Below are 19,102 nucleotides of genomic sequence, written 5' to 3' on the forward strand. Positions count from 1 at the left end.
GTGAACCATGACTCAATTTTTTAAAAATGATAATTTAAGATTACTTATTATTATCAATCCGGTAATCAATGTAACAATGTAGCAAATAAATGAAGAAAAATAATTTATTAGTAATAAATTTTACAAAAAAAAACACAACCACAACATGCAACATTTTTGAAACAATTAAAAACTGCTTTTGTATGTAAATGTAACAAATAAAGAAAAGAAAAATAATTTATTAGTTATAATTGTTACAAAAAAAAAAACACAAACATAAAATACAACATTTTGTGAAAACAATTAAAAACTACTTTTGTATGTAAATGTAACAATGTAACAAATAAAGAACGAAAAATAATTTATCAGTAAAAAATTTTGGCAAATAGAAAACATGAACACAAAATACAACATTTTTGAAAAATTGAAAAGCTACTTTTAGTTAAATATTTTATATATTTAATTCAGTCTCGTATCAACATTGTTTCGAGAAGGTAGTGTTTTGGTGCGATCAAGCGATTAGGCTAATTATTTTATAATTGATATCATTTTTAGTAGTTTCTTTGTTTATTTTGTAGAAATTCACAAATAAGGTAAGGTAACTTATTATTATTTAATATGATCAACGATTCGGGCGGTCCAGAAGGACCGCCCGCTTTGGAATCTAAACAAACAACGGATATGGAAACAACAGTTGAAAGGACGTATGATTTGAGTAATAAATTTTCTGCTAGAGATGTAGGGCCTTATTGTGTTTTTTTGGAGAGTACAAATAAAAACATAGGCAAACTTTTTCCGGTTAGAATAGGTTTTTATCTTCAGCAGGTAGATGAATTTAAAAGGGACATTCTTGATATAAAACCGGTCGGTTTAAAACGTGTCAAAGTTATTTTTAAAACCTTTAATATTGCAAATTCGCTAATTAATCATAAAATTATTACTTCTAATGAACTAATTGCATATATTCCTAAATTTTTCAACCATAAAAAAGGCATAATTAGAGAGGTTGATAGCTTTTTTACGGAAGATTTTATTTTAAAGGCCATAGAATCTAATAGTCCAGTGACAGAGGTTAAACGTTTAACACGGAAAGTACAGTAGGAAAAATGAAAGAATACCCATGAATGAACATATAAAACACGCTGTATTTTCCTGTCACCGTGTCACACAAAAAATTGGCCAGCGCAAGTACATGTAATAATTATTGTTACATGTACTTGCACTGGACAATTTTCTTTGTGACACGCTGACAGGAAAATGCAGCGTATTTTATATGTTCGTTCATGGGTATTCTTTCATTTTTCCGACTGTAGTTGATAATAATACAAATAAAATCAAATATGTAAAGAGACAGCTTGTTGTTTTAACTTTTGCAGGTAATAAAATCCCTGATTGTGTTAAAATTAACATGGTAAATTTTCCTGTCGAGCCGTATATACACCCAGTAGTTCAGTGTCTTCAGTGCTTGCGCTTTGGCCACGTTCAGTCGCAGTGCAGGGGTAAACCGCGTTGTAAACAATGTTCTAAAGATCATTCAAAAGATTTAAGTTGTGATACAGATGAGGTATTCTGTGTTCACTGTCAAAACAGTGGGCATCCTTCTATTTCTAGAGAGTGTCCTGTGTATAAAAAGCAGTTTGAGATTAAAAAAATAATAAAATAATAAAAAAATAATGGCCTTCGAAAATAATCCTTCGTACGCTAAAATACCCTAATAACACAAAACATTCCAGGAATGTTCCTAGAATGTACTCACAGGACATTGAAAACATTCCTGGAATGTCCCCAAATGCACACGAATGTCCCTGGAAAGTCCCAGGAAAGTGCTGTGTCAGCATTTTAAATATTCTTAGAATGTTCTGTTGGAACATTCCATGAATGTCTACGAATGTTCTTTGGACATTCACAGTATATGTTTTAGACTGAATGTCTTGTTGGAACATTCCATGAATGTATACGAATGTTCTTTGGACATTCACAGTATATTTTTTAGACTGAATGTCTTGTTGGGACATTCCATGAATGTTGGAACATTCCATGAATGTTCTTTGGACATTCACAGTATACTTTTTAGACTAAATGTCTTGTTGAAACATTCCATGAATGTCTACGAACGTTCTTTGAACATTCACAGTATATTTTTTAAACATTCTCTGAAATATATCGTCAGTGATGTGACAATACCTCCTATATCTTTTTTCATGAGGTTTGCAGGAGACGAAAAACATTTTTTAAGGTCACCTCCTGTTTTCATACGTAAGTTCTGGCTTGTTTTGTAGTAAATAGATAGTTAAATTTACTGCAAAACAAGTCAAAAAATATATGAAAACAGGAGGTGGTCCAAACAAGTTTTTAGTCTATCTTACAAATCTCATGAAAAACAGATAGGAGGTATTGTCACATCACTGACGATATGTGGCCATACCAAATAATACATCCTTGATAAATATAAACATTTTTATTGCAAAAAATCTTTTCATACATTTTTTTAATGTAATTTACTGATATTCCTATAAAAAAATGTGTCACATTTGCTTTGTAAACCTTTCTTTTGCCTTTCATAGCCACATATTCCATTTCCTTCCTGGTTTTTTGTAGACCACTTCTCTCAGCTGATTCTAAAAGAAAATAAAATAAATGGTAATTTTTCTATCCTTTACAATTAACAATCAGAAGAAATATTTACAGGTAATAATATGCATAAATAATAATAATAATAAAATAAATAATAAATTAAATAATATTCAAATAAATAATAAATAATATTTAATAAAGAAAATAATAAAACATTTTGTATTTTGACAACGACGTCCAATGTGGAAGTAGAAACCATAATAAAGTTATTTTTTCAAGTAAATTGTGGCTTATTTCCCCATTAAAATAGTTACAATAATTACAAAAATACCACAAAGAAATAGCTTTTTCACAAACTAATAAGTATTTTGTTTTATTATATTTATTGTTTTTATTATTTACTTTAACTAAAGATTATAACTTAATTCTTGTTTTCTATTTCTGATGTTTTTATTTATTTACATTCAATATTAATCTGTTTTCTTGTATAATATACTTCGCAATAATTGAATAATTGAATAGATAATGAAGAGCAACAGTATCTACAGTTGGAAAAATGAAAGAATAGGGCTTTTCATCGATTGTCATTTGTTTCGAGCTTCTGTCATGTGTCACATAATATTAATATATCTACGTCATATGTCTTTGGTATGTATTATTGTATATACCAATAACGTATGTCGTAGATATATTAATATTATGTGACATATGACAAAAGCTCGAAACAAATGACTGTGAATGAAAAGCCCTATACCCATGAACGATCACATCAATCACTTATTTTGTATTTGCTATCTTTTTCTATTTTAGAACAAATAGAAAATGATATAAAAACCTTAAAAATAAAAAACTGGAGAAAAAAAGCACGAAACAGATCAGAGTGGAGAAGAATCCTGGAACAGGCCAAGACCCAGAAAGGGCTGTCGAGCCAATGATGATGATGATCTTTTTCTATAACAAACGTTTGTGATTTATAGAAAAAGACAGCAAATAGGGCTTTTCATCGACTGTCATTTGTTTCGAGCTTCTGTCATGTGTCACATAATATTAATATATCTACGTCATACGTCTTTGGTTTGTACCATTGGTATATGCCAATAACTTATGACGTAGATGTAGTAATATTGTGTGACACATGACAGAAGCTCGAAACAAATGACTGTGAATGAAAAGCCCTATACAAAATAAGTGATTGATGTGATCGTTCATGGTTATAGGGCTTTTCATTCATAGTCATTTGTTTCGAGCTTCTGTCATGTGTCACATAATATTAATATATCTACGTCATACGTTATTGATATAACCAATGATACAAACCAAAGACGTATGACGTAGATATATTAATATATGTGACACATGACAGAAGCTTGAAACAAATGACAATGAACAAAGCCCTATAGGGCTTTTCATCGATTGTCATTTGTTTCGAGCTTCTGTCATATGTTATATAATCTGTGTATAATATTAATACAACACGGATTATACGACATATGACAGAAGCTCGAAACAAATGACTGTAAATGAAAAGCCCTATTCTTTAATTTTTCCAACTGTATATTGTAATTGTATTATTAATTGGGTTAAGCATATTACCTGTGTGATATAAGCTATTGGAACAGCACAGTCTCTCAAACGAACAGTTGAAAGTGAAGTTCTGTCAATATCTTTTTCTAAAAAATGTTTTGAACATACTGCTCTATTAACAAATCTGATCAATACTTCATGCCTTCTTCGCAGGATCTTCTGGAAAGCTAAAAATACAAAATATATGCATTACTGAGCATTATTAACAAATTTTAGTTTTAAATAAAAAATATGATTAATGAACTCACAAAATATTATAAAAAGCAGCTTAGAAATTGTTTATTAGTATAGTCGTTTCCCTAGCCACAACTGGCTAGTGATTTTAGTAGGTAATTTTTTTGTTTTTGGCCATTTTTGCCAAAATTACTAACTATTTAGTTATTATTTTTTTGCCAATTTTACGAAATTGTCAAAATTATTTACTAAAATCACTAGCCAGTTGTGTCTGAGACTAAGTTTAGCGAACCGACTATACTATTCATACTGTGTATTCATTAGTTGGTACTATTATAGTGTGTGGTCTACCATCCTGTTTATAAACGCATACATTAGCAAAAACGCAAAAAAAAATTTAATTTTACAAATAATCCGTTTGTTATTATCTCTATTTACTATTTTAGGTAGGAATAAGCAAGTTTGTGGCTTATTCGCAATTATTAAAATAATAACTGGATATTTTCTGAAGTAGGGGCATGCCTTTGTTTACATATTTGCATATACTAACCTTTGAAACATTATTCCTGCAGATTTTTTATCTACATTGCTTCTGCTACTCCCAACTAATTTTATGCACTATATTAATAATACTATTAAAGTTATTATAAAAGTATCCGAATTAAAAAAATATTCTTAAAAAGCACAAATAAAAACAAACAACGATCACGCACGGCGTCACGGCAAGGTGGCCAAGGCCAAGATGCATGCCAAGATGGCCGAAGCACCGAAGTCTGAAGTGAGGTCATTGGTCGTTTTTAGTCACGTGATGCCCTCTCTAAGCACCATGCACAAATACATGCGCCGTGAATTTGTAAATGAACATATAGGAACATTGGTAGTATGTTCACAGAATGTCTTATGGTAACATTCCAGGAATAATTTAGTCAGATGTTCACCGAATGTTCCCTAAATGTCCAGGACATTCAAATATTGATAGAACTTTGGTAGTACATTCCTGGAATGTTGTGTGTTGTTAGGGTAGCTACCAACAATAGATTCGCCATATTTAATAACTTAGAAAACTTCCCTGAACTTCCCACTTCTACAAACAATGAATCCAGTTATTTATTATCTAATCCTAAAACTAATCGAACCAGTTCATATGCACAAGATTCCACACAGAGTAAGAAACGACGAAAATACAGTTCTCCTCCAGTTTCTCCAACTTTGACTCCTACCATTTTGCCGGTGCCAAAGCAAAGAATAGATCGTCCTCACACTTCAATTCTACCAAACCCTTACCGTGACGAATTTATGACATTCAAAGAGAAAATAATTAGCCAAATATCTACTTTCGTCATAGACACAATAAAAAATCCAAAATCGGTAAATGATAATAATATTATTAGTTTTATTAATTCAATATTTGATAAAGTGAGCAATAGTGAAGATGTAATATTAGAAAATAGCAATTATAATATAACCCAAAATGACAGAACAAATCAATAAAAACATAGTTCGAATCCTACAATGGAATTGTAGATCTCTTTTGTCGAATCAAGCGAGTTTATTACATTTTTTAAATACGACGTACTGTAATATCTTAGTCTTATCAGAAATATGGCTAAAACCGGGTTACGATTTCCGTCTAAAAGGCTATAACTCTATACAAAAATTGAGGAATGATGGTTATGGAGGTGTTGGCATTTACATCACTAAACAATTTAACTTTACAAAAATACCTATTAATTACAACTTTAATTCTCGTATAGAAGTATGCGCAGTTCATATTCCTAAATTAGAAGTAAATATTGTATCAATTTATAAACCGCCAGACATAAAAGTAAGCAAAGAGGATTGGTCTAATCTGTTTGAACAATTTGCTGTCTCTACCATTTTCTGTGGTGATTTTAATGCTCACCACAGCTCATGGGATCCAATTCTAGATGATAAGAATGGGAAAATTTTAGTAGAAGCCATGGACAATTTTGATTTAGTAACTCTAAATGATGGTACGCCTACCCGAATGTCTCCTAGTGGACTTAACAATCATATATCCTCATCTAGCTGATAAAATATCATGGGAAGTAACATTGGATACTCTGGGTTCAGATCATTTCCCAATTACTATTGAAATTCAGACAAATTATTCGTCAACTCTAATTAATCCCACGACTAAGTGGAATGATTTACGGGCAAATTGGCAACTCTTTCAGAATAATATAGAAGCAAATTTTGCTAAAGCCTCACTAAATAATTTTAAAAACAATACGGAAAAAATAGCATTCCTTTTTAATTCAATTGCATCGGCAGCTTCCGGTTCCATGCCAGAAAAAAAAAACTTTTACACCACGTACCAATCTGCCTTATTGGTGGGATGAGGAATGTAAAGATATGATATCGAAGCGCAAGGAATATTTACAAAAATACAAAAAACTGTCCAATTTTGAAAATTACATAGCTTATCAAAATATAGCTGCTAAAACTAAACAACTCTTTATACAAAAACGCAAGAATAGTTTCATTTCATACGTAAATCAACTGAATAAAAGTACACCAATTAAAAAAATATGGGATGTGGTTAGATCTATTAGCAATAAATCCTTTTCCAAAAAAAACGCTTCCTCTGTCTGAAGACTTAATAAGTAAAATATTAGATAATTTAGCTCCGGCATCTGTTTCTAATTTTCTTTCGGAAAATAAAGATAAAAAACCTTTATATTATGAAAAGTCTGATTACATGTCAAAATCTTTTAATATTTCTGCGCTTGATTTAGCACTTAAAACTTCTCGCAGTACGGCTCCCGGATTAGATGGTTTCACTTACAAAATTTTATGTAGTCTTCCACAGGTAGCAAAGCTATACTTACTAAATATATTTAATGATTGGTGGATGAAGCAAGACTATTCAGATCAAATTAAAGATATTATCATATGTCTCATTCCTAAACCACAAAAAGACTCAAGTTTACCCTCATCTTACCGTCCAATTTCTTTAATGTCATGCTTTACAAAAACGTTTGAACGATTGATCAAACTTAGGTTAGAACATTTTGTTGAAAGTAACACTTTATTACCGAGTGCGCAATATGGATTTCGGAGGGGTCATGGAACTATAGACGCTGTAACAAATTTAGTGACGGATATTCAAATTTGTTTTTCAAAAAATGAATACTTGCTCTGCTTATTTATTGATTTAAAAGGAGCATATGATGTGGTAGATTTGAATATTTTGTTGAAGAAAATGATTCAAATGGGTATTAATGCCAAAGTATCAACCAATATCTTGTATATGTTCAAGGATAGAAAAATATATGTTCGAGACCACAATAACATATTACATGGACCACGCGTTATATACAATGGTCTGCCTCAAGGATCTATTCTAAGTCCTTTACTTTTTAATGTATATACAGCTGATTTGCATGATCTGTTGGATGACAATATTAAAATAATACAGTACGTGGACGATATTTGTCTACATGCTGTGAGTTGTTTAAAGAGGTGGCTTTCCTATTCTGGTTTTAGTATATCGTCTGATAAATCGGTCCAACTGTGCTTTACTAGGCACAGATTACGGACACAAGATTTTATTACTATCGATGATTATACTATACCTTCAGTTACTAGTTATAAGTATTTAGGCATTGTCCTGGATAGTAAATTGCTATGGACCAATCATATTAGCTATATTAAGCAAAGATGTGAGAAAGGTCTAAATTTACTCAAAGTTATATGCAGAAAAAGTTGGGGAGCTCACCCTAATACGTCTCCCATGTTCTATAGAGCTTACATAAGATCGATTGTGGATTATGGGTGTACACTATACGGATCAGCTTCTACCAGTAACTTAAACATTTTGGATCGCATTCAAGCTAAAGCACTTAAGTTATGCTTGGGCGCGATGTTGTCATCACCAAATCATGCAATTCTTGCTGAAGCACAAGAACCTCCTTTATATCTTCGTAAACAGTATTTAGCTGCAAAACATATGGTTAAATATAGGTCATGTAATATGTATTTGTCTAATAAACTTAACTTGGTTAATATTGAAAATCTCACCAATCGTTACTGGTCAAAAAAACGTTCTCCTCCTTTGGCTGATGCTTGTATTGATACCTACCCCTATGAAAAGTGGATTCATAACCACAGTAAATACCCACTTTACGAATGCAAATATGACACCTTAATTGTTAAACCGAGGGTCATATTCCCTGAGTATTCAAATCTATCATCCTTAAATAATGTGATCTTGAAATCCATTTTGGGAGCACAGGATAATGAAGTTGCAGTATACACAGACGGATCAAAGACTAGGGACAGCTCGGGTTTTGCCTTTTATGTACCATCCACTGGTCATACACAGCTGCATCGTGTGGCGGACTTTACTTCTATTATTACAGCCGAGGCATTAGCAATTAAAAGAGCGCTGCAATGGTGCTTAGAAAATCAGGTTCAGAAAATTGCTATTTTGACAGATTCTCAGTCAGTACTATTGGCATTACTTTCTCACCCAAAAAAAAAAACATTATAAGAACATTATAATATATGACATAAGGAAAATTATTCAATATCTAGGAAAGCTTGACAGAAAAGTTCGTTTCATTTGGGTGAAAGGACACGCTGGTATTATTGGCAATGAGCATGTAGATATAGCAGCTAAGGACGCGTGCCATTTAGAAAATATTATCTATGAAACAGACGCAAACGATCTTTTAGCGATTTTCAGAAATAAAATCAGAAGCGATTGGGAATCATTATATACAAGTATTAGTGAAAAATCGCAAAGTCACTATTATAGGATACATAGAGATTTGCCAAAGAACATTCCTCATCTCACCTTCCCTGTATCCAGACGATATTCTTCAATCATTATATATATATATATATATATATATATATATATATATATATATATAGACCGGTCACTCTAGTATAGAGTATAGGTCGCTCAGGTTCATGAGCTCTTTTAATCCATTTCATGCGGTGGATTGGTCCGCATAATTCCTCTTCATTATCCTTTATAGATTTTCGTGTTTTTTTGCTTTTTCTGTAATCTGTTTCCATTCTTTCCTATTCTGTATTTTTTCTCTCCAGCCTGTAATTTCCATATTGGATATATCCTCTCGCAGTTGGTCTTCCCATCTTATTTTCGGTCTTCCTCTAGGTCTGTTTATTACTGGCGTCCAATTTGTTATCTGCCTAATTAGTGCATCTGCTTCTCTTCGTTGGATGTGGCCAAACCATTTTAACCTTTGTGCTTTAATGAATCTCACTATATCTTCTCCTTCCATTAGATTTCTTATTTCGTGATTCATCAGAATTCGTATTTCTCCTTGATCTGTTTTGATTGGGCCATGTATTCTTCTAATAATTTTTCTTTCTATTATTCTCAATTTTTCTTCATCTTTTTTTGTAAGGCACATTGCTTCTGCTCCATAAGTGATGACTGGTCTAATTGCCGCTCTATATATCTTTGTCTTTGTTTTCTTGCTTAGGTTTTTATCTTTAAGTAACTTGTGGTATTTCCAGAATGCCCTATTCCCTGCTTTAACTCTTTCATTTATCTCTATGCTTCTTCTGTTTTGACCATCTACTATCACTCCTAAGTATTTAAAGCAGTCAACCCTTTGGAATACATTATCACTTATTCTTATCTCTTTTATTCTATTTACTTGGTCTTGATTTCTCGTACTTATTAAGTATTTTGTTTTTTTCTGAATAATTATTAACCCCCTGATTTTTGCCTCTCTTGTCAATGTTAGCAGTGCATCTTCTAGACTTCTCTTGTCACGGGCTATCAACCCTAGGTCGTCTGCATACCCTATTATTTGTGTAGAACTTTGGATTATTGTCTTTTTTGTTAGTCCTGTGTTTCTAATTACTCCCTCCAAGGCTATATTAAAGAGCGTTGTCGATAGGCTGTCACCTTGTCTTACCCCGTGTTCTATGTTGATATTCTTCGTTTCACCATCCACTGTTTTGACCTTTGCTGTTGTGTCCATCATTGTCATTCTGGTCAATCTTATTAATTTTGCAGGTATATTCATATTTTTCATTTCTTTTAATAGCTGTTTTCTGTAGATGCTGTCGAAAGCCTGCTGGAAGTCAATAAACAATATCGTGGATTGCATCAATTGTTGATCTCCCTTTTCTAAACCCCTGTTGATATGGTCCTAAGTTTTTTTCTGTGTATCTGGTTAGCCGATTTCTTATAATTGTTGTCATGATCTTATATGTTGTATTTAATAGCGTAATTGCTCTATAATTGCTGCAAAGCGTTGGGTCTCCTTTTTTAAAAACTGGTATAATGAGTCCTTTCTTCCATTCTTCAGGCATGTATTCCTTTTCCCATATACTGACCATTAATTTATATATACGGTTTAGAAGGTCATCTCCTCCATTTGCAATAAGTTCATTGTTAATCTCATCTGGTCCTGGAGTTTTGTCAGATTTTAGTTGTTTTACTACTTCTATAAATTCTTGGTAGGTAGGTGCATCTTCTTCTTCATCTCGGTTATCTGTTATATCTTCTTCTTCTGTGTCGATTGCTTGGTTGCTTGTATTTATATCTTTTTGCTTGGTTGCTTGTATTTATATCTTTAAAGTGATTTTCCCAATCTTTTTTGCTTATTTTGCTGGTCACTTTGTTACCATTGTATTGTTGTTTTATATATTCAAACAATTTTTTGTTGTCTCTATTATTTGTTTCAATCTCTTGCATCTGATCTGAGATCCATGTCTCTTTCTTTCTTTTATAAAGTTTGGCCGCTTCTCTCTTTTCTTTCTGGTATTGTTCTCTTTCCTCTTGTCCGCTATTTTCAAGCCATTTGTTTCGTGCCAGCGTTTTCAGTTGACTTTGGTATCGACATTCTTCGTCAAACCATTCTTTAGTTTTTTTATTTTCTTGAGGTCCTATGGTTTGCTCCGCAGCCTCTATGATGCTCATTTTTATATTTTTCCATTCCTCTTCTACGTTCGTGCCATTGTACCTCTTTAGTTTTTGTACTAATTCCTCTGAATACTCTTGTTTTGTTTGTTGCACTTTTAATTTGGTTAAGTTCCACTTCCTTCTTTTTCCTACTTTATTATTAGCTTTGATAATTTTCATCTTCATTTTGGCTATTAAGAGTATGTGGTCAGTGTCAGCGTTTGCTCCTCTAAAGGATCTCACATCTTGTATTATCTTTGTCCATTTTTTCGAAATCAAAACATGATCTATTTGGTTGCCATCTGATCTCCCTGGTAACATCCAGGTTATCTTGTGTTTCCTTTTATGAATAAATTTCGTACTGACGATGTAGGTATTTGTTGCTGCTGCCAGATTGCAAACTTTTGCCCCGTTATCGTTTGTGACATTGTGGATCGTTTCTTTACCTGCTACATTTTGGTTGTAGCTCTCTTTTCCCACTTGCGCGTTAAAATCTCCCAGTATTATTAAGATATCGTTCCTAGGAATATTTTCGCAGGTTTCTTCTAAAAGTTCATAGAATTCCATTTTATCTTGTTGGTCTGCTTCCTCGGTAGGTGCGTAGCAGTTAACTAAAGATATATTGGCTTGTTTATTTTCGATTCTGATGTAGGAGATTCTTCCATTAATAGCTTTGAAATGTATAACTTTTTCTCTCATTCTTTTGCTCACCATAAAAGCTGTTCCATTTTTCCCCTGTTTGTCTTCTCCTGAGTAATACATAGTAAAGTTTTTCTTCTTAACTGTTCCTTCATTTTTCCATCGTATCTCCTGTAGTGCTAGTATTTCTAGTTCGTATTTTTCCATTTCTAAAGCAATTTCCTGCATTTTCCCTACTTTTAGCATTGTCTGGATATTCCATGATCCAATTTTAATGGGTTTAGCTCTTTTATTCATGTTAATTTTATTCCTCTTTTTCTTGTACATTGTTTTATTATTATCATTATCCATTTCCTTAGCCGGGTCTGTTTCCACTATCCTTCGGTTTGATTCTTTCAGTTTTTTGGATTTTCTCTGTTGTTTCCAGTACACTTCAGCTTTAAGTCTTTTATAATGTTATTCCATTCCCAAAGTTGATCGTCTATCCATAATTTTTTGAAGCCCATCTTCACTTTCTTCCCTGCTTCCTTTTCCACCTCTGCTCTCTTCTTTACTTGCCTGTGTATTCTTCGTTCTTCATAGGTTCTTTGTTCGTCGATAAATATTTTTGTACCTTTGAGGATTTTCTTTTGTTCCATTATTTTCTTTTTATCTTGTATATTTTCCAATTTTGCTATTATGAACGGCTGTGAATTTCTTGGTCTAATTATCTCTGTTTGTTCTATTTTAGCTTCAACGTTGAGTTTTATTTTTAGTAAATTTTCTAGATCTTCTTTTACATTTTCTTCTCCTATTTTAATTCCCCTGACTATTACGTTTTTCTCAATTTTCTTTTTCTCCTCTCTTTCTGTTCTATCCTCTAGGTCGCTTAGTCTTTTTGGCACTGCCTCATTAAATTTTAGTTTGCTTAGCGTTTCCATTTCTTCTCGCACTTCTTTAATTTCAGCTTTCATTTGTTTATTTTCTGCTCTTATTTCACTCATTTCTTGATTTAGTAGCATATTTTCTCTTTTCAGCTCCTGGTTTTGATTTCTTAATTCTTTAAGCTCTTCTTGGATTCCATCCAATTTTTGCTCTATCCTCGTATCTCTTGTTTCCATTCTGTCCAATTTTTCTCGCAAATCTTTTATGAATTCTTCCATGTTGTTACTATTCGATTGTTACTATTTGATATACTAAATATATTTTTTTACACACGTATAATTTGGCTGTCTGCGGTAAGTGCAAAAATCCGATTCAACCTCGCGGAGATTTTTGCCCTTCTTAGACTGGCCTATTTAAAAGGGTATTTATTTCTTTCTTCCCTATTTCTCAGTGCTTTTTTCAGATTTGGCAACACCGCCAAAAATTGTTTAGCAGTTACCTTCTTATGGAATGCAATAATTGATTGTTTTGTTTATTTATAGCTAACCTTGTTTTTTTGACCAGCACTGGCTCTGCAGGTTTTATTTACTTAAAAATGTTTGTTTCACTCCGAATTTTGATCGTACACTTCGCTGTTGTCCTTAGATACGAATTGTTGTGTTGTTTAAATTTTATTTTCACCTCAGTTTTAAGAATTTTCGCGATTTATTCACAGTAAATTTCCGAACTTGTTTATCTAGCCAAGCAACGTTGCCAACTCTCTTCAATCATTACTAGGTTGAAATTACATAATGGTCGTTTCCCGGCACACTTACACAAAATAAATATAATAGATTCGCCTTTATGTTCTTGCAATAATATGTCGATAGGTGACTTAATCCATATATTTTTCGACTGCACTAAATATACACTTGAAACATTGGAACTAATGACGGAATTAATTAATATAAAATTTCCTCTTCCGGTAAATATTTCAGCACTCCTTGCTTCATTTGATAAAAGAGTCTATGACATATTAGTTCATTTTGTGATTAGGACGAAAGTAGACATTTGATCTTTCTTACATTACTTATAGTCTGTGGCAAATAGACTTTGTCTGATGCCAAACACACACACACACACACACACACACACACACACACACACACACACACACACACACACACACACACACACACACACACACACACACACACACACACACACACACACACACACACACACACACACACACACACACACACACACACACACACACACACACACACACACACACACACACACACACACACACACACACACACACACACACACACACACACACACACACACACACACACACACACACACACACACACACACACACACACACACACACACACACACACACACACACACACACACACACACACACACACACACACACACACACACACACACACACACACACACACACACACACACACACACACACACACACACACACACACACACACACACACACACACACACACACACACACACACACACACACACACACACACACACACACACACACACACACACACACACACACACACACACACACACACACACACACACACACACACACACACACACACACACACACACACACACACACACACACACACACACACACACACACACACACACACACACACACACACACACACACACACACACACACACACACACACACACACACACACACACACACACACACACACACACACACACACACACACACACACACACACACACACACACACACACACACACACACACACACACACACACACACACACACACACACACACACACACACACACACACACACACACACACACACACACACACACACACACACACACACACACACACACACACACACACACACACACACACACACACACACACACACACACACACACACACACACACACACACACACACACACACACACACACACCCGCACACACACACACACACACACCCGCACACACACACACACACACACCCGCACACACACACACACACACACCCGCACACACACACACACACACACACACACACACACACACACACACACACACACACACACACACACACACACACACACACACACACACACACACACACACACACACACACACACACACACACACACACACACACACACACACACACACACACACACACACACACACACACACACACACACACACACACACACACACACACACACACACACACACACACACACACACACACACACACACACACACACACACACACACACACACACACACACACACACACACACACACACACACACACACACACACACACACACACACACACACACACACACACACACACACACACACACACACACACACACACACACACACACACACACACACACACACACACACACACACACACACACACACACACACACACACACACACACACACACACACACACACACACACACACACACACACACACACACACACACACACACACACACACACACACACACACACACACACACACACACACACACACACACACACACACACACACACACACACACACACACACACACACACACACACACACACACACACACACACACACACACACACACACACACACACACACACACACACACACACACACACACACACACACACACACACACACACACACACACACACACACACACACACACACACACACACACACACACACACACACACACACACACACACACACACACACACACACACACACACACACACACACACACACACACACACACACACACACACACACACACACACACACACACACACACACACACACACACACACACACACACACACACACACACACACACACACACACACACACACACACACACACACACACACACACACACACACACACACACACACACACACACACACACACACACACACACACACACACACACACACACACACACACACACACACACACACACACACACACACACACACACACACACACACACACACACACACACACACACACACACACACACACACACACACACACACACACACACACACACACACACACACACACACACACACACACACACACACACACACACACACACACACACACACACACACACACACACACACACACACACACACACACACACACACACACACACACACACACACACACACACACACACACACACACACACACACACACACACACACACACACACACACACACACACACACACACACACACACACACACACACACACACACACACACACACACACACACACACACACACACACACACACACACACACACACACACACACACACACACACACACACACACACACACACACACACACACACACACACACACACACACACACACACACACACACACACACACACACACACACACACACACACACACACACACACACACACACACACACACACACACACACACACACACACACACACACACACACACACACACACACACACACACACACACACACACACACACACACACACACACACACACACACACACACACACACACACACACACACACACACACACACACACACACACACACACACACACACACACACACACACACACACACACACACACACACACACACACACACACACACACACACACACACACACACACACACACACACACACACACACACACACACACACACACACACACACACACACACACACACACACACACACACACACACACACACACACACACACACACACACACACACACACACACACACACACACACACACACACACACACACACACACACACACACACACACACACACACACACACACACACACACACACACACACACACACACACACACACACACACACACACACACACACACACACACACACACACACACACACACACACACACACACACACACACACACACACACACACACACACACACACACACACACACACCACACACACACACACACACACACACACACCACACACACACACACACACACACACACACACACACACACACACACACACACTTTGTTGTAAATTAACACTTTGAAATACACTTTGTATTCTATTTTTCATCTCATCCTTGGTTGTTGAAGGCATTTTATAACCTTTCATTTCCCGTAACCCCAAAAAAATCAGTCAAGTTTATTAAATTTTGGTGGTCTGTGTGGCCACGCTATTGGTCCATTGAAATATGAAAATATCTCGAAAACTAATAAATTTAGACATAGGGAATGTTATATCAAAATTAAAGTACGATAATGGTACTTTTCAATAGTGATATAAAATACAGGGTGTTCCATTTAAAATTACTGATAAAATAATGTACTTGCGTTTGGACTCACCCTGTATTCGATATAAAGAAAATTAGCAATGTCAATCATGTTTAAAAATTTTGACAATAAATAAAAAAAATATGGCATCAATAAACAATTGCCTTTGTGCTTATTTTTATTTATACAGGGAACTTGTTACGATCTTCATAGAAAATTGGCTATAACTTTGTAAATACCCTGTATAACATAACAGACCTTTATATTTTTGTAATGCGGAAGTTAAGAACATTTCAAATATAAGATAAAATATAGGGTGCTCCATTAAAAAAAAACATAAGTTTGGTCTGCCACGATGTTATCGAACACCCTGTAACATTCTAATTAATTTTAAAATGTGAAGCTCAAAGTTGGCTACAATTTTTGTTATTAACTTTTATTGGTATCTATTACTATAGCGGATCTATTGAGCTTTACCCCACTAATCAATCACCCTGTATACACAGCAACTCGCATACATAATACGAAAAATGAATATGTATATAGAATATTATATTTAGAAACTGAATTAATGATGCCATGCTATTATATTTTTATTATACGTGACGTTTGACAGTTCAAAGTTGTTGATATTTTGCGCCGCACCCGTTCCAACGGGGTCGCCCCCAAAATCGATACTGTCATTAAAACGCCTAACTTCACGCGCAACTTTGATACGAGAATTGTAAAAAAATATACATTGAAATCCAGATCCCGTAATTTTTTGAGAATTATAAAGTGAGTACAAAGACATACATATTTTTTTTGCAATTCCATCTTCAATTTACCCTGCACTTCTCGTAGACTATTATCGATAAGGTAGAGTTGTCACTATTTTGGGTCGGGCCCTTCCAACGATAGAAGTTTTAGATTTTTGGATCTAAGACTTCTCATTGTTTTAAATAGATGTCGCTTTTGCTTCTAACAGCAAATTATTGCTTATAAAGTTATACTTTTTTAGGCGCGATTGGGAAAAATGTTGAGGGTGATTTTTTATAAAAAATGACAGTATGAAGTACACGCACACCGACAGTATGAAGTTAGTTGCTAAATATTTCAAGTTACGTATGTATCAGTACAAATAAAGTGCGAAAATAATATATTGGTATTTTTATTAAATATATTTATTATAATTTGTGTGTCTTTGGATTTCTCTTCGTCGGGAATAGGATAATAAAATATGACGAAAAGAAGATTAAAAAGCAATCTTAATATTATTTATATAATCTGTCAAAATAATTCATTTTGGTATCAATTTTACGGCCATAGCACACTGACTTACACGGTTGTCACCCGATAACCGTAGTCAAGCAATATTAGCGCGTTTATATTTTGGCTGGGTGGCCGCTTAGGAACACCGTATGTTGTTGCCTTGCCTTACTTTTTGTTAATTTTTTTTTGGAAATTAGTATGTATTAAAATTAGTTTAATATTTAAATAAAATACAAATAAACTGTTTAAAATATATTTATTTCGTTGAAATAATATAATAGAAGTATAACTTCTTACGTGCGTACAAACACATTCTTTTTTTCATATACCTACCTAATTTTGCTTAATAAGACGGTTGGTTTTCGTTACGATTCAGAGCAGTCCACAGGCCTCTCTAAAGATCCCAAAAGGGTGAAAAGTTCGTAAGAGGCTGGTGGTTGCCTCTAAAACGGAATGAATTATTAACTGAAATGAATGTCGACTCGATTCAAGTTCTCTGTTTAACCCAGATATGGCAATATCAAAAGGCACCGTTAGGAAAATATTCCAATATGCGGTTCAGAGAACCTGTATGAAACGAGTCTTTGTACTCTAATACAGAGTACGGCATTAGTAAAATTAGAAAATGTACTGTTTCGTTTTGATTTGATTTAAATCTATCTCCTGCCATCCCCCGATAGTACAGTAAAACCTCGATATAACGGACTAATTGGGGG

General features: G+C 35.1%; 1 long non-coding RNA gene across 2 annotated transcripts; it reads right to left on the reverse strand.

The window, feature by feature from the left end:
- Positions 1-2,422: 2,422 nt before the first annotated feature.
- On the reverse strand, positions 2,423-5,704 carry LOC126883880 (uncharacterized). 2 transcript variants are annotated; one of them, XR_007697732.1, is made up of 3 exons: positions 4,862-5,704; positions 4,147-4,304; positions 2,423-2,597 (listed from the first exon to the last, which is right to left on the reverse strand). It is a non-coding gene; the product is annotated as an uncharacterized LOC126883880 (long non-coding RNA). The 2 variants fall into 2 exon arrangements; XR_007697731.1 differs by lacking the exon at positions 4,862-5,704 and having other exon boundaries at positions 4,147-4,845.
- Between the last annotated feature and the right edge of the window lie 13,398 nt (positions 5,705-19,102).

The sequence above is a fragment of the Diabrotica virgifera genome, chromosome 4 (assembly GCF_917563875.1).
Source record: "Diabrotica virgifera virgifera chromosome 4, PGI_DIABVI_V3a".
NCBI lineage: Eukaryota > Metazoa > Arthropoda > Insecta > Coleoptera > Chrysomelidae > Diabrotica > Diabrotica virgifera.